General features: G+C 41.1%; 1 protein-coding gene across 1 annotated transcript in view; it reads right to left on the bottom strand.

The window, feature by feature from the left end:
- LOC132816823 (LHFPL tetraspan subfamily member 6 protein-like) overlaps positions 1 to 27,409 on the bottom strand; it is a 161,661-nt gene that overhangs the window by 22,850 nt on the left and 111,402 nt on the right. The window lies entirely within an intron of this gene.

Genomic DNA, 27,409 nt, shown 5'->3' on the forward strand with positions numbered 1-27,409 from the left:
TTTGGAATATTGTATGCAATTCTGGTCTCTCTCCTGTAGGAAGGATGTTGTGAAACTTGAAAGGGTTCAGAAAAGATTTCCAAGAATTCTGCCAGGGTTGGAGTGTTTAAGCTATAGGGAAAGGTTGAATAGGGTGGGGCTGTTTTCCCTGGAGCGTCAGAGGCTGAGGGGTGACCTTATAGAGGTTTATAAAATTGTGAGGGGCATAGATAGGGTAAATAGACAAGTTCTTTTCCTTGGATTGGGGGAGTCCAGAACTAGTTGGCATAGGTTTAGAGTGAGAGGGGCAAGATTTAAAAGGGACCTAAGGGGCAACTTTTCACACAAAGGGTGGTGTGTGTATGGAATGAGCTGCCAGAGGAAGTGTTGGAGGCTAGTACAATTACAATATTTAAAAGACATCTGCATAGGTATATGAATAGGAAAGGTTTAGAGGCATATGGGCCAAGTGCTGGCAAATGGGACAAGATTAATTTCGGATATCTGGTCGGCATGGATGAGTTGGACTGAAGGGTCTGTGTGCTGTATATCTCTATGACTATTATAAATATATTTAAAACATGGTTATGAGATGGGTGTCGCAAATCTGCCCAGATTACATTACATGGTTAACAAGTTCTGCTTCCTTGGGTCCAACGTCACAGACATGTCTGTCCTTTGATTTTGAAGTAAAGCAGCCACCATTTATAGCTGATTAACACCAACCTGACTCTTAGGGACAAGACATTTATGAGGCTTTGTTTTCTCAGCACTTTGATTGATCCGTCATCAGACCTTTCAACTTCCCCAGCACCTTCTCCTTCTCCTTCGTGATGGACACTACACTCATCTCTGCCCCTTGACTCTCTTGAAGTTGCGGTATGCTGCTGGTGTCTATGACCATGAAGACTGATGCATAGTACCTACTCAGTTCATCCGCCATTTCTTTTGTTCCCCTTCTCCAGTCTCGTTTTCCAGTGGTCCAATGTTCGCTCTTTCCTCTCTGTTACGTTTTATATAAATAAAAAGGCTCTTGCAATCTTCTTTTATATTACTAGCCAGCTTACCTTCTTATTTCATGTTCTTTCTGCTCTTCCCCCTCCCATCCATTGTTTTTTCAGTTGTGCTCTGCTGGTTTTTAAAGCTTCCCAGTCTTCAGGCTTCCCATTAATCTTCACCACATGGTAAGCTTTTCGGCATATATAGAATCACAGATTCCCTACAGTGCAGATGGAAACCGTTTGGCTCATTGAGTTTACACTAATCCTCTGAAGAGATTCCCATCCAGACCTGACCCTGCCCTATCCTCGTAACCCCACACTTACCATGGCTGGCACACCTAGCCTACATTTCCCTGAACTCCATTGAGGGCAATGTAGCATGGCCAATCCACCTAATCTGGACTTGGAAGGAAACCAGAGCAACCCACACAGACACGGGAAGAATTAGATTAGATTAGATTAGATTCCCTACAGTGCAGAAACAGGCCCTTTGGCCCAACAAGTCCACACCGACCCTCTGACCCACCCAGACCCATTTGCCCCTGACTAATGTACCTAATACTGTGGGCAATTTAGAATTGCCAATTCACCTGACTGGCACACCTTTGGAATGTGGGAGGAAACCGGTGCACCAAGAAACCCACGCAGACACGGGGAGAATGTGCAAACTCTACACAGACAGACAGTCACCCAAGGCTGGATTCAAACCTGTGTCCCTGACACTGAGGCAGCAGTGCTAACTACTGAGTCACCATGCAAACTCCACATAGACAATAGCCCAAAATTACAATTAAACCCAGATCCCTGGCACTGCAAGGCAGCAGTGCTCACCACTGAGACACTGAGTCACTTGGGGTGACTTTGGGCAAGACGCTGTTTCCATATTCTCTTCAAATTCACTTTTGAGATTAGGTACCATCGCATGCACACCACCAGGTAATAATAAAGTTCTCTCATGAATATATCCATGGGAACCATTCCAATAATCTTATTAAAACTATCCACAATAACCATATCATACTGCAATATGACTTTTCTCAAAAGAAAAAGAAAACAATTCTTTTAATATGTCAAAAATTCCATAACAATGTAACCCCCAGGTGACACCATGGAAAATTCATATTAACCACATTAAAAACTGAATTAATGCGATTTTCATCATTAAAAAAATCCAAAGTTATTTTGTAATAGCCATGTTCAAACATTTGTATGTCAAAAGGCCTTTGATAAGGTGCCACATGGGAGGCTGCTGAGCAAGGTGAGGGCTCATGGTGTTCAAGGTGAGCTACTGGGATGGATGGAGGATTGGCTGTCTGACAGAAGGCAGAGAGTTGGGATAACAGGTTCTTTTTCGGAATGGCAGCCGGTGACAAGCGGTGTCCTGCAGGGTTCAGTGTTGGGGCCGCAGCTGTTCACATTATATATTAATGATCTGGATGAAGGGACTGGGGCATTCTAGCGAAGTTTGCCGATGATACGAAGTTAGGTGGACAGGCAGGTCGTACTGAGGAAGTGGGGAGGCTACAGAAGGATCTAGACAGTTTGGGAGAGTGGTCCAGGAAATGGCTGATGGAATTCAACGTGAGTAAATGCGAGGTCTTGCACTTTGGAAAAAAGAATAAAAGCATAGACTACTTTCTAAACAGTGAGAAAATTCGTAAAGCCAAAGTACAAAGGGATCTGGGAGTGCTAGTCGAGGATTCTCTAAAGGTAAACATGCAGGTTGAGTCTGTGATTAAGAAAGCGAATGCAATGTTGTCTCTTATCTCAAGAGAGTTGGAATATAAAAGCACCGTTGTGCTACTGAGACTTTATAAATCTCTGGTTAGGCCCCATTTGGAGTACTGTGTCCAGTTTTGGTCCCCACATCTCAGGAAGGACATACTGGCACTGGAGCGTGTCCAGCGGAGATTCACACGGATGATCCCTGGAATGGTTGGTCTAACATACGAGGAACGGCTGAGGATCCTGGGATTGTATTCACTGGAGTTAAGAAGATTAAGGGGAGATTTAATAGAAACTTACAAGACAATACATGGCTTGGAAAGGATGTACGCTAGGAAATTGTTTCCGTTAGGCTGTGTCCACGGGTCCTAGTCTCCTCACCTAAGAATTAGAGGGGGTCAATTCAGAACAGAAATGCGGAGACATTTCTTCAGCCAGAGGGTGGTGGGCCTGTGGAATTCATTGCCACAGAGTGCAGTGGAAGCCGGAACACTAAATGTCTTCAAGGCAGAGATTGATAAATTCTTGATGTCACAAGGAATAAAGGGCTACGGGGAGAATGCTGGTAAGTGGAGTTGAAATGCCCATCAGCCATGATTGAATGGCGGAGTGGACTCGATGGGCCGAATGGCCTTACTTCCACTCCTATGTCTTATGTTTTTTTTTAAAAGATATTTTTATTAGAAATTTAATATTTTGACAGATTTACAAAAATAAACAGAACTTTCAAGCACAAACATTAATATAAAAATAGATCTTAAATATATAATCATCAAAATTCAAAGGAATGATACTAAAGAAGAAAGAAAAACAATGAAACTCAGTTAACTACTAATCTAATCCACAATTATCCAGAGTGTATAGTTGAGTCACTTACATCCTTCAAACAAGAGAAAATGTTCTCTAATACACTCATAACAGTATAATAGAAAGGAAACTATTTCCAAACAATAAGAACAAAAAAAAAATGTTTGAATGGAGATCCTCCCCCTTGTTCTCAGGGGGCCTTACTTCCTTTCTAAAGGTCCACCATATCCTCTCCCAAACAGTGTCCCACCCTTGACCCGGGCGCTCCTTAATAGGATTTAGATATAATACTGAGCTAGAGTTAACAGTGAGCGCCCCACCCCCACCCCTCCCCACCCATACCTGAGTATATCTGATAGCATCAATGCCACGTACAAACACACATAACTATAAAATTACAACTCCAACAAATTACAGTTAAGTATAATAACATAAAATAGCAAGGGAAAACAACCCTGCTCCCAGAAGCAAAAGTAAAGTAGAGTAAAGTATCCACTTCTCCCCACGGAGTGTGGAAGAGGCAAGCCAACATAAATTGTCTCTTACGATTTATTTAAACGAGTCTAAAAGTTCCTTAGCCTCTTCTGGTGATCTAAAATTATACTCGGATCCTTCGTGGGTAAAGCATAACGTCGCTGGGTAGCGTAAGGTGTATTGAATATTTAAGTTCCTTAGACATTTCGTCACCTCATCAAACGCCTTCCTCCTTCGTGCCAAAGCCGGGGAGAAGTCCTGAAATAACATAATCTTGGATCCTTCATGGATCATGGCTTTAGGATCCTTTCCAAGATTTCTGGAGGCATCCAGGAGTATCTGCCTCTCCCTATAACTCTGCAGCCGGAACAGGACCGGTCGTGGGCGCTGGTTTGGGCCAGATCCGCGTGCTGCGACCCGGTAGGCCCACTCCACCCTTACCCGGTCAGTTTCAGCCCCCAGGTTTAAAAGCTGGGGCAGCCATCGCTCCAGAAATACTGCTAACTGTCCCTTCTCTTCTTGTTCAGGGAGGCCCAGAAGACGGATATTCTTTCTCCAATTTCTATTATCCAGCTCATCCATGTAGATTTCAAAGGCCTGGACTCTCTGCTCCAGAGCTCGCATCTGTTCTGCAGCTGTTTGTGCTGCAGCCTCGGAGGTCGTGGCCTTTAGCTCCGCCCCCTTCACTCGGCCCTGCAATTCCTCAATAGCCTGGCTGTGCTTTTGTAGCTTTTCTTCGAATGCATTCCATCTCTGTCTGGATTCTGCGATGAAATTGACGAGTGTCGTTTCCAGCCTGGCAATCATCTCTTCAAGGCCTGTTTTTACATCAGCTGCAGCCGGAGGAGGAGAGGAGGGTGGGGGAGGGGTCTTTGTTTTCTGAGAGCTGCGGGATCCCTTTGGTTTACTCATTATCCACTTAATATTAAACTGCTTAAATATAATAGTAAGCAGCTAATTAAGGTTAGAAATTTTTTTTGGGTGGTTTGGTAAGTGTGGTGGGGGTGAGTAACTCACTTTACCCAGGTTTTGGGAAGAGCACTGTAAACTCAGACTTGCTGAGTCGCCGCCATCTTGGATCTCCATGGTCTTATGGTTAAGAATCTTACACAATAGCATATTAAAAATTCCATGCTGCAGTCCAAAATAAAACAATTCCTCATCTGTGGACCAATTCAGCAGGTCTTTGACCTGGATATATTTTAATGTCATTCAAATATTTCAAACAGGACACTGTGACGGTCACAGTGTGTGACTATGTTTCTATAAAGACCTACATATTTATCCTGTTTCAGAAAACCTGAGAATTAGCTCAAGGCAGACACATAGTAATCTTTTCTTGTTTTAAAGTTACTGGTGCAAGTTTGTGATGTCTAGAACACATGAAGGGTTACAATGGCTGTGAGTTAGATCTGATAGATGATGCTGAGGTGACTTTAAAACAGGTACAGTCCCTCTGACAGTACAGCATTCCCTTGTGAGTTCACCTCCAGCAGTGCAGTATTCACTCAGTACTTTGCCTTCAACAGATTTAAGCATTCAGGTCATCCACAGTAGCTCCCTCTGGCAGGATAGCATTTCATGAAACAATTCTTTATTTAGGAAAACTGCAATCTTTTTAAAGTTGGATCAGTCCAGAAAGCCAGGTGGTGAAGGTAACTACTGAGCAAATAGTTTTCAGCTGTACATTTATTTACAGAGCTAAACACAGCAAGCACAAACCTCCTCACACTTCCAGTAAATGTCTTTTTAGTATTTTACATTAATATACATCTCTGGGGCATGACTGGACTTGAATCTGGACCTTGTGGCACAGAGCTGGAGAAACTAAGACCATAGCACAAGATCCACAATCTACTTCTGTGGATTCAAGTAAAATGTCAATTAATGACCACAGCCTGCACACCAATGAAACATGAATAATATAGAATTATAGAACATTTTATACAATTATAGTACCCTTCCATCAGAAAAACCAGAGACTGCTCCATCATAAAATCACTTATCTGAGAGTTGGAGGATGTATGCACAGGGATGCTAGGCAGTGCTGCTCTCAAAACAAAGTCCATTGTTTTGATTAAAGGTCACCAATTGGCCATGCTAAATTGCCCGTAGTGTTAGGTAAGAGGTAAATGTAGGGGTATGGGTGGGTTGCGCTTCGGTGGGTCGGTGTGGACTTGTTGGGCCGAAGGGCCTGTTTCCACACTAAGTAATCTAATCTAATCTAATCTAAACTAAATCAATCCTGTTCTTCTCTCTAAAGTGGCTGCCGGACCTGCTGAGTATCTCCAGGATTTTAAAAAAATTCATAGTTTGTTTGCATATATTTTCCTCAAAGCTGCAGGAAATGTGCAGACAGTAATTGGGGACTTGACTAAACATTCTGATAAATGTGACTAATAATCTATGAAGTAACTAAGTCGTCTTGGAGAAGTGATAAAGTCTGACAGGCCAGAAAGTCCCAACTTTATGACCCACCCTGTGATGAATGATTCATTTTAGTTTAAACAGTGGCAGTTGGGTTAGGGTGGGGAGATTCCAGATAGAGTCTGTACTTTGGCTCATTACCTGCGATAGATACAAGTAGAAAGCAAAAGGGAAGTCATCGAGAGTGCTCACTCATTAGAAAGAAACAGATGGTGGTGAATTTAACCTGACACTTACCATGGCCCAGATGGTAAAACTCATAAGGACCAGTATGAAAACAGGTCAAGATTTGCCGGTACACACTGATTTTGATCTGGTCGGATCTGGATTCGTACTGGAGACAACCACATAACTAGTTGCTCTGAAATGTGGCACCAGCAGTTTTCGTGACTTTTTGGTACTCCATACTAAAATCCTTATTGTCTCTTTGCATCATCCATTGGAACATTATGTTCATTTGTCTCTTTCTACATTTTTAGAGAGCTTCTGCTTACACTGACACTGCGCCCTCACAATCCCAGTCCCCACCACTCCCCGCCCTCACAATCCCAGTCCCTACCACTCCCCAACCCCACGATCCCTCTCCCCACCACTCCCCTCCCTCAGAATCCCTGTCAATACCACTCCCCTCCCTCACAATCCCGGTCAATACCACTCCCCTCCCTCACAATCCCTCTCCCCACCACTTCCCTCCCTCAGAATCCCTGTCAATACCACTCCCCTCCCTCAGAATCCCTGTCAATACCACTCCCCTCCCTCACAATCCCAGTCAATCCCCCTCCCCACCACTCCCCAACCCCACGATCCCTCCCTCAGAATCCCTGTCAATACCATTCCCCTCCCTCACAATCCCCCTCCCCACCACTCCCCGCCCTCACAATCCCTCTCCCCACCACTCCCCTCCCTCAGAATCCCTGTCAATACCACTCCCCTCCCTCACAATCGCTGTATCCATCACTCCTCACCCTCACGTGTACAGCTCCCTTCTCACCACCCTCACAGATCCTGCTCCCTCACCCCCTGGCTCCACAGCTCCTGTGCCAGCCCAACCTCTATTCTCTCCACCTTTATGATTGAAGCTATAAACTCACATCACAGCTGCTTTTAATTGGTAGTGATTTTTATGTTACAGAATGAAGAGTTAAGGAATCGTAGATAGGTGACAACTCACATTTCCATGTAAGGCTGGCTTGAAAAGGTGACCTTAACTAAGACAGGGATTGAACCCGTGCTGTTGACTTAATTCTACAGTATAAACACGTCTTCCAGCCAATTGAGCTAACTGATCCCGCAAGGCAAAAAGAATGTGCATACACATGTGATGAACCTGACCGCCACCCAACAGTAGGAGGGAGGGATGATGGGGGGGGAAAGCTATCTTCCACCATCCGGTTAGATCGACAGGGGAAATGGGAATGCCCAGCCACCTGTGGAGTTGTACTGCAGCTAGGAGTTAGGAAGTTAGGAAATTAGCAAAGGAATGGAAAATTGAGAAAAGCAAAAAACAACAAAGAAAGTGAATACATGATAAAGAATGCCTACCAGTAATGGTGTCTAAATTTCGCCGATCTGCTTTTTTTGGGGATCGTGCATTTAACATTAGCAGCAACTTGAATTGAAAAGAAGGTGCCAAGCGATAAAACTAAAACTTGTTTAAATAGTCCTGTCTGAAAACCTGTCTCCTTCCTGGCACTGTGTCTGCGCGACATCCTAATCTGTCTTTGAAGGCAAATACTTCAGATTTCATTAAACACTCCCAAATTTTGAAATCAGAATGGAGCTAAGCGGCTCCTGCAGAATATTTTATGTAAATGAAACTTGTGAATCCACATGATAAGCATGTGAAAAGCATGCAGTACCTTCCCAGCCTTTGCAATCTGGTGTACAATAAGTGACAAATTATTGACATTAACCACTGGTTTTACCGCATCAATGGTTATCGATTTCTCTCTGTGCGCCTGCCATCTGCAGGGTCTGTTGAGGGCACCAGTGGTGCGAGCTCAAAATGCCAGCTGCATCAGGAGACGAGAGATCTGTAGCCAAACAAACCATCAGCCTCACGTTACTGTTTGGTGGCTGTTGCTCTGTCTCAGCAAAGCTAGGGAGCCTTGACGACAATGTGAATTTCCAAGGATCGTGCTAAATTTATGGCCCAAAGTAAGAGAAAATAATCCTCTCACACAAAGCAGGGGATTCGGCCTGAAGCAGAGGTCAGAGCATTAGACGGAAGAAAAGGCAGTGTAATTAGAAAACCTTTGACCTCCGACAGTTTGTTCCACTGCCTTCAGCCGAGTCCATTTTAATGCCTGACAGCTCATTTTTTATATTCTTGTTAAATTCCCCATTACAAAGTCCTCCATCCATCATGCAGACAAAAAAAATGGTCTGTGCTTTATTCTGAATAGTTCACATGAGCTTTATCCTGTACCTGATTCAGGAGCAGACAGTTTTGCCATCATGTGAGTTCTCATGAGCTTTGAGTAATAATCTCTTTGGAAATGGAACTGTTCCTTCTTGAATAATTCAAGCAAAAGTAAAAATGCCAGAAAGAACTTGTCCGCGATTTTTCTTTTTTTTTTACAGAACTATTCTCTCTCCTCTCTGCACTCCATTGATCTACAACTAATCTTTTCTTCAAGTAGAAAGTGGGGTGTTGGAATAATTTAACTCTTTCTACTTTGTCCATTATCCAGGATACTTCTGTTTAAATTTATTTTTTTCATTTTGAGCATAGCAGTAATAATTCCTCAATCAAGCTAAAGAAATAAGTTCTAAATTCTCCTGCAAGAATAATGTTCTAAAGTTACAAACTTCTGAATACTTAAGATAAGGTTCAATTTCAGATGGACATTTTAATTGTTTCAGTGTTATCATCAATGAAAACATCAAGGTAGATGCCAAGACTGACTCAGATAATAAGCTCCTCCAGTTTTCAGCTTTCTAATAGACCGCAAACCTCTGCCTGAAAAACGGTTGCCAAAGTTTCTTCCTCAAAATGTTGGCCCTTTAAAAATAAATGTGCAACACCAACAATTGTTCTAACGCTATTTTTTAACTTCCGTCATTTTTAGTAGCAATCACAAGTTGAGGGATGTTCAGCATATTTCAAAGTAAAGCTCTGAAATTGCACCTAATATTTGACACAAAGTTGCTGAACTGGGTCTGTCTGAGGAAATTTACACGTCCGTGACTCATAACAGTTTACTGTGCTTGAAATTTGCATTTCTTCATTCATTTGCTCAACTGATGAGTTGTACCTGCTGAACCCCTAGTTAACCCATCCATTCCCATGCAAAACAAAACATGATGTTCCTGTGTTTCTGTCAGCACTGAAACTTTGTAAATACTTGGTTAAAATCTTGATCCTACCCAATCCTTAACTGGCGTCACAGGGAAGTTTCAGACTTCAAAGATATCCCAAACATTACTTCCAGAGGTTGTCAGTGAATTTCTTGACCATTTTATATTTTCTTTTCCTTAAATAGGACCATTTTGTGTGTGGTGTATCTGCATAATTATGCTGTAAACTGCCATAAGTATCTACAGCAAAATGAAAATCTAAAAATCTGTATATGCATTCAGACCAAGATGTTGCAATTCTCATGTGTGTAAACAGTGTTTTGATTAGTTTGAAATAATCAGGTAAAATGGGCCTTAAGAAAGCAGGGCACTGCGCTGTTTCATTCTGGTTCTCTGGACATTTGTATGTTTGTGTCAGCTTTTACGTTTCACCACATGCAAGTGAGATTCTCAGAAATGTTCACAGTGCTTTGCTGAATACTGGTGCAGATTTAAATGTACACTTTTGCATAATACTTTGGACTCATTTAAGCGTTATATTCCTCCGGTAGATAGGATAGTGAAGAAGGATTTTGCTGCGCTTGCCTTTATTAGTCAGTGCATTGACTGTAGGAGTTGGGAAGTCATGTTGCAGCTGTACAGGACATTGGTTAGGCCACTTTTGGAATACTATGTTTAATTCTGGTCTCTGCTCTAGGAAAGATGTTGTGAAACCTGAAAAAGCTCAGAAAAGATTTACAAGGCTGTTGCCAAGGTTGGAGGGTTTGAGCTGTTGGAAAGGTTGGTTAGGCTGGAGTTATTTCCCTTGGAGCATCAGGGGCTAAGAGGTGACCTTCATAAAATCATGAGGGACTTGGATAGGGTAAATAGCCAAGGTCTTTTTTCAAGGATAGGGTCCAAAACTAGAGGGCATTGATTTAAGGTTAGAGGGGAAAGATTTAAAACGGACCTAAGGGGCAATGCTTCTTTTTTTATAGAGGGTGGTGTGTGTGTGGAATGAGCTGCCAGAGGAAGTAGTGGATATTGATACAATTACAAGGCATCCATATAGGTATATGAATAGAAAGGGTTTAGAGGAATACGGGCCAAATGCTAGCAAATGTGATTAGATTAATTTAGGATATTTGGTTGGCATGGACAAGTTTGACTGAAGGGTCTGTTTCCATGCAGTATAACTCCATGACTTTGCTCCATGACTCAATGGCATTTTATTTTGTTAATGTCTTATCATGAGATCCACAAACAAACTGCTAACACTGATCACTTGTATATGAATAGGAAGGGTTTGGAGGGATATGGGCCAAGTGCTGGCTAATGGGACCAGATTAGGTTGGGATATCTGGTCAGCAAGGACGAGTTGGACTGAAGGGTCTGTTTCCACGTTATACATCTCTATGAGTCTATGACTTACTGCATAACAAATGTTCCTTAAACTCAAACATTTAACAGCCTTGTAGGAGGTATTCCTCTCTGACATCTTAAGTTCTTCTATTTCTACAATCGTTTCTCTTAGTAACCTGTTAGCCATTTAGGGCTTCCTTTCTCTTGCATTGACTGGCTCGGAGACTGCTAAAGTACACTCAAGCTCTTATAGCCTTTTCTCTTTGAATGACCTGCTTCTCCCTTGGAACAAAATGTGTAAACTCATTGATCTTCTCTCTTCCTAAAATTTATTTCCATCTATCTCCCGGTTTCATTGGAAACTTAGGCAACAGCTCAATGTTTTAACTCACTTCTTTCCTTGTTATCTATCACTATAAATTACTCACATCCAGGGTCTTAAACTGGACTCGTTTAATGCATGTAAACAAATTTCTAGACAATGAGCTATGACTTTCAATACTAAAAAGTGAAAGTGGAACTCTCTCTCTCCTTCTTAAAACAGATAATATGCAAATACAAGTCAAATCTAAAGCTGTACATGGTTCTGTCCAATTTAGAACCTTACCAAAATTACAGGGAAAAGTGTTTAAGACACCATACTCCAAAACTTCTATTAATAAAAGAAATCATATGTAACAAAATTAAGACAGAGTCCATCTTTGTTCAATTCATGGCTCGTGGTGATTAGCCATGACAATTGGAGACTGAGGTGGCTCAATGCATTGAATGACCCACTTCTGTTCTCAGGTTTAACTGTTTGTCACAATTCAAGATTTGGAGGTGCCGGTGTTGGACTGGGGTGTACAAAGTTAAAAATCACACAATTCCAGGTTATAGTCCAACAGGTTTAATTGGAAGCACACTAGCTTTCGGAGCCACGCTCCTTCACCTGACAACCACCTGGTGGGTGTGGTTCTCCGAAAGCTAGTCTGCTTCCAATTAAACCTGTTGGACTATAACCTGGTGTTGTGTGATTTTTAACTTTGTCACATTCAAGGATTTCTACCCACACTTCCTTTTTATTTCCAGAGCAGACTAAATCATCTTATGAATCAAAGAAGGGGTAAAAGGAATCAAATGTAATCCTGCCTTCCAAAAAGGATTGGAGCTACATAAAATGAAAAAAATCACAAGGCACAGAGGAAAAAGCAAGGAAGTAAGAGTAATTGGACAACTCTTCAAAAAAACTGGCATTGGCACAGTGGGCCGAATGGCTTTCTTCCATGCTGTTTGATTTCCTAGGAACCAGAAAGAGTGGAAAAGACTTAGGCTCAATCTACTGGACATGATTTGGAGGTGCCAGTATTGGACTGGAGTGTACAAAGTTAAAAATCATACAACACCAGGTTATGGATTGGAGAGAAGGTTGGGGGGAGGGAGGCGGGGGCGTAATTGGCCTCAGTTTCTTTGCGGGCCTGAGGCTGAAAATGCAGCTGTGTGAACTTCAAGTAAGGTGGTGATTGTGTGGGTCTGCAATGCGCACAATAATTGGGCCGACTGTCAACATTTGCTGACTGGATTCTCACATCACAGAAAGCGATTTTGAGCCAGTGAAAAGCTATGGGTAATAATTGAATTATTAGGGATCCGTGGAACTCTGCTCAACAGATGTTTGCGACTTATGGAGAGATATGTTTGTGCTAGAGGGCAAGAAAGTGTAGCTTGTTTATTGTAACATAGTGGTGCAAAATTCCTCCCTAATAGAAACTAGTTTAATCAACATCAAAGGCAAGCAGCATCTTGAAGATGACAATTTGTAAATGGTATGCCCCACTTGCTTGTTGCAAGGTTCACAGATCTGCTACTACCTTTTTTCTAAGATTTTGTATTATTCAATTGACTTGGTAACTAGTATAACACTTTTGCTCTGTAATAAAACAATTTTATGTATTGTAAAATATTTCCATCTGCAGCACTGCATAAGTAATTATTGTATAATGTTTACAACAGAAGTATTTTCTTCAGTGACTGTGCAATTTGGTTAATGGTCCAAAGGACAAGCTGTTCATCAACAATTATTTCTTTATCTTCAGTAAGTCTGCATTTGATTATTTTACTCCAAACTATTACCTGAGGGGAATGAGGGTTGGCAGAGCAAGAAAAAGCCATTTACTTCAGTTAGAATCAAACTGTCCATACCCCAGGGGAGGTTGATAATGGCACAGTGGGAATGGGTGTATATTCAGCCCGGTCAAAAAAACCTGGATCCAACAAGAAATATGAAGGTGACATAGGGTGTGGCTTCAATTTTATTTCTCAAATTCTCTTCCCTTCTCTCTTGAGGCCATTAATGCTTCATAGGGAATTGTCCCAGAAGCAACAGTAGCTGTCCTGTGCCTCATACATGAAGCATGGCCATCTGGCTAAGTCCTGAAAATGAGTGACATTGAACTGGTTAACCATACGATGGGTTGATCAACAAGTGAGCCAGTTGGGAGGAGTCACTGAATGGCAGTCATGGGCAAGAACCTTGGCAATGAACCATCGTGTATTAATTTACATGCTACCCAAGATCAACAAACACAGCACAGAACCTTCAGTCTGCATTGATGAGCACAATATAATTCGGTCACTTTACCAACTAATGGCATGAGGGCACTATTCTTAGTTCAGTGTAGCTGTTTCTACTCTCTATTCATATTCCAGTCTTCCACATGTAAATGCACCTGTTTTAGAATATTCTATAAATTTACAATACTAGATTTTATGCAGGAATATAATCTGTCAAGAACACCACCAATAACAATACTTTTAAAGAGTTTATTATGATTTAGATATATGATTACTTTCATGAAATGTGATTATTAGAATGCTTTGAAAAGGTAACAAGCAGGACAGAGAAAGGAAGAATGGTGGATGTCACATATTCAGATTTTCAGAAGGCATTTGATAAGATACCAATTTGATAAGGTAAGAGCCCATTGGTGTTGGAGGTAGTGCTTTAACGTAAATAGAGGATTATCTCAATTCTAGCTTTTATTATGTAGACAATCAGGATGACAATGTATAACTAGTGCTGTAATCTCAATTATTTACAACATATATTAATGACTTCAATGTGGAAAACGAATGTACTATAGACAAGTTTCCAGATGACACAAAAATAGGTGGGAAGGCTAGTGGTGAGGATGATACAAATAATTTACAGATGGATAAAGAAAGGTTAAGCAAGTCAGGCAAAAACTTCATAAATCACAAAATGCTGGCAACCCAAGTTCAACAGGTGGTAGGGAAGGCAAATAAAATGTTGGCATTTATTTTTTTAAAATGGGCACAAAATTAAGTGATGTCTTACTAAAACGGTACAATTCACTCATTTGACCATACCTGTAAACAGTTTTGGTTCCCTTGTCTGAGATATACTGGCACTGGAGATAATCTAAGGGATGTTCACTAGGCTGGAGTTGGATATGGAAGGATTGTTATAGGAGGTGAAGATGAATTGATTGGGTCTGTACTCACTGAAGTTTAGAAGAATGAGAGGTGATCTTACTGAAAAATGTAGGATTCTAAATGGGCTTGATTGGATAGATTGAGTGACTTTGTTTCCCCTCATGGGAGCCTCTAGGACCAGAGGTCTGTGATTATGATTTAAGAGAGAGCGAGAGATGAGGGATAATTTTCACTTGGAGAGTAATGAATCTGCGGAAATCTCCATTGCAGAGGGCTCTGCCATTGAGTATATTCATGCTGAGATAGATCAGTGAGGGAATGAAGGATTGTCGGCATTAAGCGGGAAAGTGGAATTTAGGGTTATCAGATCAGTCGTGACCTCATTGAATGGCAGAGCTAAATGGCTTACTTCTGACTCCTATATCTTTTTTTAACACTTGTTTAGTTTACAGGACATCATGCAGCAGCAGAATCATAAATCTGTTGGAAACTGTGATCACAGAAAGCCAATACATACCATATGAATTTCCTACAGCCCAAAATGAATAGCTGTAAAATATCTTTAACCAGAGAGTATGGTGCTCTTAGGCCCTTACCAACCTAATAACTGTCACTACATTGCTTCTCCAATTCCTGCTTGAAGGTCAACAGTTTTTAAAAAAAATTCCAGTAGCTGATATTTTCAGACAGTATCCATAAATTTAGTGATGCTGCCCCATGCCCAGAGACAAAAGCAATTTTTCACAACTCTGGGGAAGTGGTGTCATTTTGTTTAAGGTTTGACCAAATGCAGTAAAATTAAACAAGGAAGCTAATAACCAGCTCTACAGATTGCACATAAAGGCACACTATCTCCATGAAAGAACTATCTGGGGACAACTGTTCACATGCTGCCTTTTTTGACCAGATGCAAACATTTGCTAGCTTGATCTTTTCCCCTTCTCACAAGGGGCTGCCCGTCAGCCAGAGGCTATATGTGGCCATTTTGGATGAATGATGAGTAAGTGATTTAATCAGCAATTACATCACCAAGCTAGGTCAAGGAAAGAGGCACTTTCCCTATCCCCAAAAGCACAATGCAATCTTATCAAAACATTTCTTGTCTGCCCCTCCCCAGTGAATAAGGTCACTGATGTCATCAGACAGCTGAGTGCTAAAAAACAAAAGCTCCCTTACATCTCGTTAACTTATTTGCTTTCTGCTCCAGATGGACATTCAGTTAATTTGATCAGATTAGCTTTAAGAATTAGTTGGTAAAATATGTCATTAGCTTCTGCGCTTCTGGCAGCACCCCTGGTACACTGGTAGTATTTTAGACATTTGCAGACACTCCCAGTTTATAGATGCCTAATTCACATTTTATAATGAAAAGGTAGAGAAAATCAAGCCCTTCCAAAAACCTGATCCAGTCTCTGGGCTAGAATCTACTCCAAAATACTGCAACAAAATTATGCCCGAACAGGACAAAAGGTGACAGATTTTCAGCAGAATTGTTCTCTCTTATTTTGGTAGCAATTGGGCTCCAATTACGAGCTCAGTCCTTAAATGTCTCACTTGACTCAAAACCTTAGCTCTATTTCCCTCTCGACAGATTCTGTCAGATGAGTTGAGTATTTCCAACAATTTGTTCGGATTTCAGATTATCAGCATTGGCACCATTTTACTTTTAGGTAGCCTGAGTGCAGAGGAAGGAGAGTGCTGTTGATTGGTGCCAATCTGTCAGTGCCAACAACTATGGGAGAATACAAGACAGTCAATTTACTTTCATGAAACCTCATTATTAGTTAAAAATCACACAATACCAGCTTATAGTCCAAAAGGTTTATTTGGAAGCACTAGCTTTCGGAGTGCTGCTACTCCTCCTCATTATTAGAATTCTTTGAAGAGGTAACAAATACGGTAGATAAAAGGAAAGTGGTGAATACAACATATTCAGATTTCCAGAAGGCATTTGATAAGATACCATATATTACGCTATTAATAAGGTAAGAGCCCATGGTGTTGAACAGAGTGTTGGCGAAAGAATAGAAACTAAAATAGCAGCCCTTTTTGTCTTGTAAATGTTTGCAATTCTGGCTTTAAAGTTTTTTTTTAAAAGATTAGAGTAGATCACTTAGTGTGGAAACAGGCCCTTTGGCCCAACAAGTCCACATTGACCCGGCGAAGCGCAACCCACCCATACCCCTACATTTACCCCTTATCTAACACTACGGGCAATTTAGCATGGTCAATTCACCTGACCTGCACATCTTTGGACTGTGGGAGGAAACCAGAGTACCTAGAGGAAACCCACGCAGACACGGGGAGAATGTGCAAACTCCACACAGTCAGTCACCTGAGTCGGGAATTGAACCCGGGTCTCTGGCGCTGTGAGGCAGCAGTGCTAACCACTGATCAGTTGCACTGATAAAACTCATGAATGAGGGAAAGTTTGCAGTTGCAGTTTCTGGCTAAAGTTGGTCACTTGGATCCAATGGGAAGAATCTTGTGGACACAGGGCAGTCTCTGTCTGTGCCTAAACAGCTGGTGAGAGCCCCATACTGCCTCCATTAGGGAAAGCCTGCCATATCTTGATCCACTCAGGAAATTGACAAGCAAGGTCTTCCCCAGGATCAAGGATTCCAGCAGAGATCTCCCTCACTGAAAGCTGCCAGGCAATCAGAGGCTGGTTGCTCCAATGAACTGCTGCCTGTACCACACCCACTCGACGTCTCTGATCATTGCTAGACCCCAGGCCACAGGTGATGGTGGGGAGGTGGCTCGTAGTTTGGATGGGTTGTCAGGGAGGCTACTTGACAGCAACAACAGGGGTTGGATCTTAATGCACTCCCTCCCCCTTACCTGATATCAGGTCCATCAATCAGGTACTGAGTACGTTTGACCAAGAGATATCTCCCTGGGCACCCACAAGGAATCCCACACAGATCTGCTTGTTATGTTTCTCATATAGCAAAGTTCCCACCCACAATAGGATTCAATACCACAGTTAACATCCACCTGGCTTTCTGCCATGGGCTTAGGCAGGAGGTCGCTCAATGGTCTTCCCAGCCACCAATCCATCACAGAGGATACTGGATTCTGACCAATAGTAGGAGATGACCATCCAAATCAATGCCTATCTCTGAAGCTATGCAATTGCTAGGATCAAACCCTCTTCCTTCAACAAAATATGATTGTAACGGCTTGGTATCCAATTTAAAAAATTCACTTCCTATTGTACAGCTGTCAAAATTAGTAACATCGTATATGATCGCCTCTTTCTCAACACTCAACTCTTTCTCTGTTTTACCCTGACCATTAAAATAAGTGAAATGTTTATTACAGATCTTTTCACACCATCTCCCGTTATGTGAGGTACTAACGCATTTTGGATCAGTGGTGCTGGAAAAGCACAGCAGTTCAGGCAGCATCCGAGGAGCAGTAAAATCGACGTTTCGGGCAAAAGCCCTTCATCAGGAATACAGCATCTGCAGTCATTGTTTTTACCACCAAGATACTACCGCACCCAAGCCCAGTGCATGCTAAAGCCAAATGGGATCATAGCAGGTCAAAACTGTGTCATTAGTCAATATTTTCTTCACTACTTTAAATGCTTTCCAACAACCCACAGACCACTCCAAAACTGTGCTGTCTCTCAGTAAAAAATGAGGTCTGCAGATGCTGGAGATCACAGCTGAAAATGTGTTGCTAGTTAAAGCACAGCAGGTTAGGCAGCATCTCAGGAATAGGGAATTCGACGTTTCGAGCATAAGCCCTTCATCAGCTGTCTCTCAGTAGTCAACGCAATGCATCAATAGTGAAAGCTAAGGCAAGAGTGAGTTTAAAACAATACACAGCAATCCCTATGAATGTACGGTTTTTGTTTTCAGTTTTCTTTGCTTATAAAACTCACTCAACCTTCTCCTGTAACCTTACCTATGGTATTTAGTGATTCAGGTATGTTACACTTGACATCATGAAGCCACACCTGTGTTTTTTATATTTGATGTTCAACTCATCAACCGGAACTTTGTTCAAACTTACCATTTATTTTTCTATTGTCTGGGGTGTATGCAAGGCCAATTATAGGAAACCAAAATTGTTGTTCTCAGACATTTCAGAGGGTCAACCATACTGCTGTGGATCTTAGTCAATGTTGACTTGTCCACTAATAACATTATCTGGGGCCATAACCATATAAACAATCCCGGTTTCCAAATCTCCCAGCTGGGTGTATTTTTAACTCGCAATCCTTCAATAAAATGGCTATTTTCAGAACCAATGGAAAAGCAGGCAGGGTGTAAAAGAGGTGCCCAATCTTGTTTTGCCATCACTTAGATTTAAAATGATCTCCACTGCGTTTAATTCCAGTTGCCATGGTCCATAATGACATGGACGGGTTATACCAAAGGGTCTGTTTCCATGCTGTACATCTCTATGACTATGACATTTTTATACTGGTAGCAATTAGCCATGTCCATAAAAGGACCATATGAAGAACTATCACAGCCAGTTTAGAGATTCAACCTGTGCTGTTGGCATCATTCAATGCCACACATTAGTCATCTAATCTAACTGAGCCCCCCCCACCCCCACCCGCTTCTGCATCTGACAACAGAGGGTGCAGAAAAGGCTAAATCAATTCCAAATTTAATGGGAATAAAGTATGAAGAAAGTTTACAAATGTAGACTACTGGTGTACAAGCAAACAGTTCATTATTACCTTCTCAAGAGCATTTAGCGATGGGCAATAAATGCTGGCCCAGCCTACAATTCTTGTAGACATTCACAGGATGCAGGCAAAGTTAATGATGAATGTTCAGAAAAATCTAAAGGAGTCATTGAGATTTGGATAGACCCTTAGTATTAATTCAAGTTAGGCCTGTAAAGTTGAATCAGAGGACATGCATTTAAATATTGAAAAGTAAATTTGAATAGGTATAATGGGAAGGTGTTTTCTTTTCCCCATGTTTGAATGAATCTGTCAGAGCGGTAGTGATATAAACATATATCAGAAATGTTCTAAATGTATTTGGATGCCATGAGCAAACTTTGAACTCCGTTAAAACCTATTCACTAACACACAATGAAAATGAGTAGGATAAGGATAATGTATGAACAAACTTTAATGGGACATTGGCCTTACATAAATTTTACTTATTATTTGACGAATTATTGGATATATTTTTTTAAATGATGCTCTGCCTTTCTAAAGAAGAAACTAAATGCAATATAAGTTCACCACGACCGCGACAAAATAATAACTGCTAATGAGCTGCCTTCGTACTTCCTACTTGAAAGAGTCAAGTCTGAGAAAAACAGAACTGACTCTGCAGATTGTGTCTTGATGTTGTTGGTCAGATGTTTGAATTGTCTTTTATTTTCTAGAGTGAACATGAAGGTCATGGGAAATTATCCAACTCAATGCCAAAAGCAGTTTCCTGGAGTTAAGAGCCTGGGACTGCGCCTCCCCAAGTTCTTCAGTAAGCTGATGAGCTGCATGTTGGATTTTACAGAGTGGAAACAAGCCAACAAGAGGCAGATTAGCCAGTAGAAAGCCATAAATGGAAAAGTTATTTGTAAATTACTCTGCTGGCAAGCCACAGATTTCCTTAACCCAACCACCGTGTAAACAATGAGGTCCTACATCTACAACTCAGGCTCTAAGTAAAATGATGTTGAGCGTGTTGAACTGTGTTAAATGTACTGATGCATACAACAGACCGACACTCCTGTTGACTGGATAATTTATTTCCCAAAATCTATCGTCCATTTATCAGGATTAAACACTAGGAAAGAGCCAATTAGTATTGGCTGAAAACAAAAAACCTCACATTAGCAAAACACTGCTATAAATTAAATAACTAGAATAGCTTAAATTATGATACAACGAACAAAGAGAAGGGAACAAAAAATTTCATCATTGGTACCGATGAATGTAAGCAGTACATTCAGACTTAATTGTGCAGCTTTTCAAATCATTCATTTCTACAGTGTATTGTTCAGTGCATAGTGATGATGTTAATTGTTCTTCCTGTTAATACAGCTATTCCAAAAGTTTGCTTTTATGACTGCACTCAAAATGCAAGTAACGTTGATGCCAAGGAAATCCCACCCAGTTTATTCTACATTTCAGCATACTTTGATATCGTTGTCTGGATCCTTGCTCAGCATCAATCAGGAAACATTGAGAATTCAGATGACAGATGCAAGCACATCTGTTAAAGCAAGCATGGAAATACTGATAACAAAGGGGTCTGTCTAATACAATTTAATGATTTTATTGTCTGCACTTTCTCTAATTAAGCTGTTAAAAGGCAGATAGCTAGAAAGCCAATTCCATGGGCTGTTTCTATGCTGCAATGCACTTTGAGTTTAGCAACGTGCCCTAACTGATTGTGGATCGATCGCATTTGATCCTCAGGTCTCATCAGTATACTCAGTCTGAGTGTATGGAGCTGACTGTGTCTCCACAGGCAGTTCACCACGCAAAGTGATCAATATCAGGCCACTATGAAAAGTCATGCCTGCTTTGAACCTGAAGAACAAATGAAATGCACACCAATGTTTACTCCTATTTATTACATACTGACCATAGGATAGGCACCACAGACTAAGTTCTGCTTTCATGGAATTGTCTGTGTGGTGTCGCAGACAGATTTGAATGTTTTCTGACTGGCTGTGATCAGTGTGATTTGTACATGAGGTTGTGTTTTATTCTTACCCGAGAGTAAATCTCCCAATTTAACTATTTGCAGCAGCACAATTTTTGTGATTTTAAAAACACACAAAACAATACATTACCAGATACTTGCCCTGGATGTTTAAAATGCAACATTTTACTTGCTTGGCTCACACGCACCATCGCGCACACAAAGATTAGATGCAGAATAAAGTATAACCATGCAATTATAATGCATGACTGTTGGCTTTCCTTTGGAAACATAGAAAATAGCGTAGGAGTAGGTCATTCAGCCTTTTGAATCGGTTCCACTATCCAGTATCTTGTTCCCACTTTCTCTCCATATCCTTTTATCTCTTTAGCCATACAAATTACATTAACTCTTTTTTTCACTTGGAGGATGTGAGGGTCACTGGCCAGCCAGTAATTATTCCTTGTCCTTAGTTGACATTGCGAAGGTGGTGGTGAGCTGCCTTCTTGAACCACTGCAGTCCACCTGCTGTAGGTCGAACACACAATGTCTTCAGGGAGGGAATTCCAAAATTGTGACCCAGCGACAATGAAAGAATGTTGACATATTTCTAAGTCAGGATCATGATTGGTTTGGAGAAGAATTCGCAGGTGGAGTGTTCCCATGTATCTGCTGCCCTTGTCCTTCTAGATGGAGGTGGTTTGGAAGGTGCTGTCTGAGGATGTTTGGTGAATTTCTGCTGTGCATGTTGTAGATAATACACAGCACTGCTAATGAGTGTTGGTGATAGAGGGAGTGCATGCTTGTGGATGTGATGCTAATCAAGCAGCTGCTTTGTCTGGATGGTGTCAAGCTTCTTGAGTGTTGTTGGAGCTGCACACATCCAGGCGAATGGAGAGTATTCCATCACACTCTTGAAATGTGCTTTCTAAATCGTGGGCAAGTTTTGAGTCGTCGGGAGATGCCTTACTCACTGCAATATTCCTAGCCCCTGGCCTGCTCTTGTAGCCACTGTATTTATATGGCAAAATACATCATTGTTCCTCCAGTCACTAAGTCAATATTCTGGAATTCCCTCCCTACAGTACATGGATTACTGTGGTTCAAGAATGCAGCTCACCATTACCTTCTCAAAGGCAACAAGGGATAGACAATGAATACTGACCAGCGACACCCATAACCCATGCATAAATTACAAAAAAACCCAGTCTCAGCATTAAAGATTTTCCATAAGTATTTTCTCCAGGTCCTTGTGGTCTGTGGTATGTGGAAATGATGTTGTGCACTAGTATTCCTGATTTCTGTGCTTTGAGCATATTGAACGCAAGCAGGATATGAGCAATATGCATAGTGCAGCAATGCAAGGGGCACTTGAAATAACTCCACAAAGGCTGGTCGCCCTTCACCAAGTCACCCATTATTCACATGTGGAGAGTCCTTGATACTGATCCAGCTCCCTCAGCACCGGCTCTCAGAGTGAACAGGATGTCTGACAGTCCTGATTCTTTTTATCTACCAGCCAGGGCATCCTGACTGGACCCACATTAACAACCCCAGTCAGGGAATTCATATTCCACAAAGTCCACCTGGCTGACCTTGTTACAATCACTACAGCAATGTTGTATTTAGAGGGTACAGCTTCTGAAAATCTCTGACCTGGATGAGATTCTCTGCAGCCCTACCCCATTCTGCAGACCACAAGCTGTCCTGCTGCTGATGTTGGGAGCCACTGGCAACTTTCAAAAAGTTGCTGGAACAAACTTTTCAGCTTCATTGTGTTTCGTCATTAAAATGTCTTAGGAATAAAAGTCATGTTATAATTCTAATTGAGTAATTGTCAAACATATGAATTAGAGTCACATCAAGGCCTTGCTGGCTCGGTACCTAGTTATGAACAAGTGCATAAATTGTACAATAATTACAAAGACCAGTTTGCCATTTAACATACTTGTAATAATCAATCATGAAAAATCTATTGCATTATAATACATGTTCGAATTCATCAGCTGGAATGAGTTGATATGCAGTGAGGAGACAAAGAGCTAATTAGTTCCTATTTGAGACAAGTTACTGTCTAGACCAGTGCTTGCTTTAACGACTTCAGCCAATGGCAGTTCACTGCACTTTTCACACAATCTAACCTAATTGACTTATTTAAAAAAGAACTATTCAGTCAAGGATGTAGCAGTATGTCAAAGTCTTGCCATTCTTGTGTGTCTAACAGATCCCCCTGATGTAAGCAATGTTTTCACATGACCAGGACACCACTATTGTTTATCAGTTACTGCTGCTGAATCAATGCTGTAGTTCGCAGCCTCAATAAATAATCATCAATAATATTTCACAACACAGTCTACTTGTTTATTTCAAATTAAGGCAAGCACATATATGTAAGCAATATGTTTCTCTCATTTTGACACTAGGGAAATTCCATCCCAGAATCTTGTAAGTTTGGCATTTTTGAACCCTCATCTCCCAATCAATACTCAACATTCCACTTGGTGTTGTAAACACAATGCAATCATGGAGCAGGACGGATCCACAGTCTGCAATCTGTGGCATCTCACAAAGAAACAACACTCTCACAATTCACAATCTGCATATTGCAACTATTGATGTGTAGCCCTTCAACGTGGCCCCACATGCACACTGGTTGGAAGTTTGTTGCTTTAAAAATTGTGGACATGTTCAAGGCACATTGGTCTTTCATAAGACCATAACAAATAGGAACAGGAGTAGGCCATTCAGCCTCTCAAGCCTGCTCCTTCAATCAATCAGATCATCACTGATCTGACATTCTTCATGTCCACCTTCCCGCCTTTCCCCATTACCCTTGATTCGCTAACTGATCAAGAACCAATCTATCTCAGCCTTAAACATATACAAAGACTGTGCTCCCAAGTCTCAGGAGAAATTTATCCTCATCTCAGTATTAAAGTGGTGCCCCATTATTGCAAGACTATGCCCTCTGGTTCTAGACTCTTCTTTGAGGGAAAACATTCCTTCAGCATTTGTCCTGTCAAGCTCCTTATGAATCCTATGTCTGTTTCCCATTGTGTACAAAGGCCACAGAACTTAATAATATAAATCCTTGTAAAGGTCACCTGTTCATGCTATATAATCTTAGCACTATGAACTGGACAGAAAGCCTTCAAACGTGTTTCTGTTTTGTTTTTTCTGTCAAAGATTTAGTGAGCAGTTGTCTTAGATGCTAGTTCCCAGTGCTTTAAGTAACAATGTACAGTTAGGTACAACTGTGGTGGAACAGCATGCTGAAAAGCTATCTAATATTTCGAAAATGCCCACTCCTGCTGGTGTATGCCTTCGTTCGCACCAGGAATAAAATGGAATGCCTCTGTGAACTGACCACCCTCCACAGAGGAGTCAGGCTAATGGGTGTTGACATTTTAGTTGTCTCAGCATTCCATGAGTAGACAACAACAGATAACGGACAGCAATTAGGAACAGGATTTCTGCTTGATTTCATTCCACCTCGCTAGCTCAGGAACACCGAGGCCAACTATGTGCCCTCATCACTGGTCTAATTCAGATCAACTAACTTGGAAGGGACTGCCTGAGGCTTATACGGCTGAGTGCCATACCACACACTGGCTTTGTCCGCTGAGCTAACAAGGAAAACCAGTGGAACCATAACAAATTTGTTGCTTTTGTGCATAGAAGACTAAAACAAGTAGGGGAAATGCAGTTTGTTTTCAGAGTGCCCATTCTCACAACCACTCATTTAACAGAAAAGCACTCTTACAAACATCAGAACAAGCATATGCCATTCCACTCACTTGAGTTCAATTCGATTGTGGATGATCTCTGACTTAACTCCAACTACTCAGTTTGTTTTCATAACCCTCACTACCTTTGCTGACCAAAAAATCTGTCAAGCTCTGTTTTAGAATGTCAAATTGTAAAACTGCTAAAGCTAAATCAATGTTGTTTACAATGTATCAGCAATATTGGTAAGTGTTGTTGTCAGCACTAGCTAATTCCTAGATTTCCAATTATTGGTTTTAATGTTTCAATGAGTTTTAATGAACAGCAAACGACCGTTACAATCAAAAAGAGCATCTCCAAACATCTCATCCTAACACATTTGCTCTCTCTTGAAAATGCGTTCAACTGCAGCTAAAGTAAATTTACTGGCTACTTCCAATTCCATTCCCAGATATATTTAGTCCATAATTCTATCTGATTTCTTTCCTAAAATTTCCAACGGACAGCTTATGTTCTATTTTGTTTTGGCCAAGATACCAACAGTAACTTCTAACAGGCCCACTTTTCTTTGTGCTGTGCTAAGCTCTTCTGTCTGCTGAGAAAATCCTGTTAAATAAACTTATTTAGAGCACCACATGTTTTATACAGGAAGAGATTAAACCAAATGAAGCTCATAATCCCAGCAAGATAATAGACTCAAACTAGTTGTATGTCAATGTCAGGTGAACAGGATATTGCTTGAAACCACATTACAATTATCAGCTCAACGTAGGATTTTAACACAGTTTGGAAACTGGCATTGCTGTGTATAAAGACACAATTTAAAGATTTATTGTACAGTCGGTTCTGCTATAACATGTGTTTCTTCAACACGAATTGACTTTAACACCATTGAAGAATGTAGAGCGTTATTTGTAGAATGTAAACTTTCCTTACCTGCATTAGCTATAACACGATGATGGTGCTGCTATTACGTGATCTTCTTATAACCTGGGATCGCATGGGAATGGAACAATTACATTATATCAGAACCGATTTCTACCTGAGATGCCTTTAAACGGAGTCCAGTGGTTTCTGTGTTCTACACTTACACAGCAGCAAAGGGATGGGATATAATTTAAGACAAAGACAAAAGGGTCAATATTGGTACATTAACTATCGACTGCGCACCTTTTATTTTATGATGTTAAACACAGTCTGAGTTGTTAATATGAATCCATGCTTTTATGCCTCAGTGCAGATGCCCTTGATTCTCACACATTAATGTCTAGACTGCATGAATCATTAGAAAGATTGGCAACTTCAAACGATTATTGTATTTATCATCTGAATTGACAATTAAATTGACTTTGGTTGGTTCTAACCTTCAAAAGTATCTCTCATTGCTGCACTATATTACAAGTCATTTTACACATCTGCCCATTTTATAGATTTGTACATGAGAGAAATGACCTGGTTGTAAGTCTGAAATCAGGAGGTCAACATGTGGGAAATTGTACACCTTATTGTATGAATCAGATGGAGTGCTCCTGAGGATGGGCTTCCAGCGAGACACTGCTTGGAGGATTGTCCCTTTTTGACAAATGTTAATGAATAAAATCATCACGATTCTTAGCCTTGTTAGTCACCAAGTTCGAGTGACAAAACCCTTTGAAAGCAGTAATGTTTGTCGTAAGGAAAAGTATGCATCACTCTTTACAGCAGCTTAATGCTTTCAGAGTCTGTTTCCATATCAAAAAATGCTCATATTCTATATTGCCAAGCCATCAGAACACAGTTCCAGAAATGTCACTAGACTTCTACCTATTTCTAAAAGGGATTTTCTCCTCACTTTAGTTTGTCTACGGTGGTACACATCATTCCTGACTTCACAGGCATGCAGCTTATTTATTTCTTTCCATTTGATGCATCTCGCAGGCTACATGATGAACATCATATTAGTTGGCATTGTGGAGAAACAAAAGCAGATGAGAACCTATGACGGATCAGTCTGGAATGCATATGTCTGTGCCATCAGCCATGTCTATGTTTTTCCATTTCCTTCTAGTTTCAGGAACTGACCCATGATACTATTCCACAGATAATACGTCATCTTTGCTAACCCAACTAGGTGGCTACATACTGAGCTCCAGCTAGCAATTTGACTTTGGAAGCTATATTTGATCTGATCCTCATTCATTGTACATACAGGCCCACTTCCAAGCAGAGTCACTGGTTAGTGAGCAGGAGCTTGGCCTTGGCTGAGTATTAGGAGATAGTGAGGACTGCAGATACAGGAGAGACAGAGCTGATAGAGTGTGGCGCTGGAAAAGGCACAGCACTGCTGTGCCTTGGTTAATTATTCCCTGCATAACCCAAGCCACAGAAGCTGTTGGTGGCAGCTGTAATGATGCTATGGCCAAGATCAAGGAAGTCACATGATATTGTCCCAGATCACATGCAGGACCATACTATGAGAAGTGTTTGCCAACCAGGTCTTTGAGGTAGCTTTCTTCTGTTCCAGTTGAAGCATTAACTAGGACAGAAAGAACACAAACAGGCCAGGTTATATGCTCCTTCATT

The sequence above is a fragment of the Hemiscyllium ocellatum genome, chromosome 6 (assembly GCF_020745735.1).
Source record: "Hemiscyllium ocellatum isolate sHemOce1 chromosome 6, sHemOce1.pat.X.cur, whole genome shotgun sequence".
NCBI classification, from domain to species: Eukaryota; Metazoa; Chordata; class Chondrichthyes; order Orectolobiformes; family Hemiscylliidae; genus Hemiscyllium; species Hemiscyllium ocellatum.